The sequence below is a fragment of the Triticum dicoccoides genome, chromosome 5A, assembly GCF_002162155.2.
Source record: "Triticum dicoccoides isolate Atlit2015 ecotype Zavitan chromosome 5A, WEW_v2.0, whole genome shotgun sequence".
NCBI lineage: Eukaryota > Viridiplantae > Streptophyta > Magnoliopsida > Poales > Poaceae > Triticum > Triticum dicoccoides.
This window is the reverse complement of record NC_041388.1, coordinates 485998255-485998876: the sequence shown is the minus strand read 5'-3', so window position 1 is coordinate 485998876 and position 622 is coordinate 485998255.

Sequence of the window (622 nt, the reverse complement as noted above, 5' to 3'; positions counted from 1 at the left end):
TGGTTTTGTTTCTGTAATTTGTTGCGGGAAGTAATGAGTGGGCATGCAGTCTTGTTTCTGAAACAGAGTGTTTGTTGCGGGAAGTAACGAGTGAACATGCAAGGCGCGAACACTACATCGGACGGCTACCAGCTCGGGCATCCAACGACCATCGAGACGGCGGATAATACGTACTCCCTCTGTTTTTATTTACTCCGCATATTAGAGTTGACTGAAGTCAAACTTCGTAAAATTTGACCAAATTTATATAAAAAAATATAAGCATTTACTATAACAAATCTATATGATGTGAAAGTACATTGAATAATAAATCTAATGATACTAATTTATTATTATAAATATTAATATTTTTATTTATATACTTGGTCAAAGTTAATAAAACTTGATTTTGACCAAAACTAATATGCAAACTAAATAAAGACGGAAGGAGTAAATATCAGGCGACGGACGCGTAGCAACGCCCAATAAATATTTGCCAGTTTTATATTTTCTTGAAATTGTGAATATACCTACTTTTCCGCGGGCACGTGACCTCCCGTGCCCCTACACTCGCCGAGGCACCACCACTTGTTCTTTCCTTCTTCTCCTCCGCCTACCCTCCATTCCTTCCCTCCTTCCATTC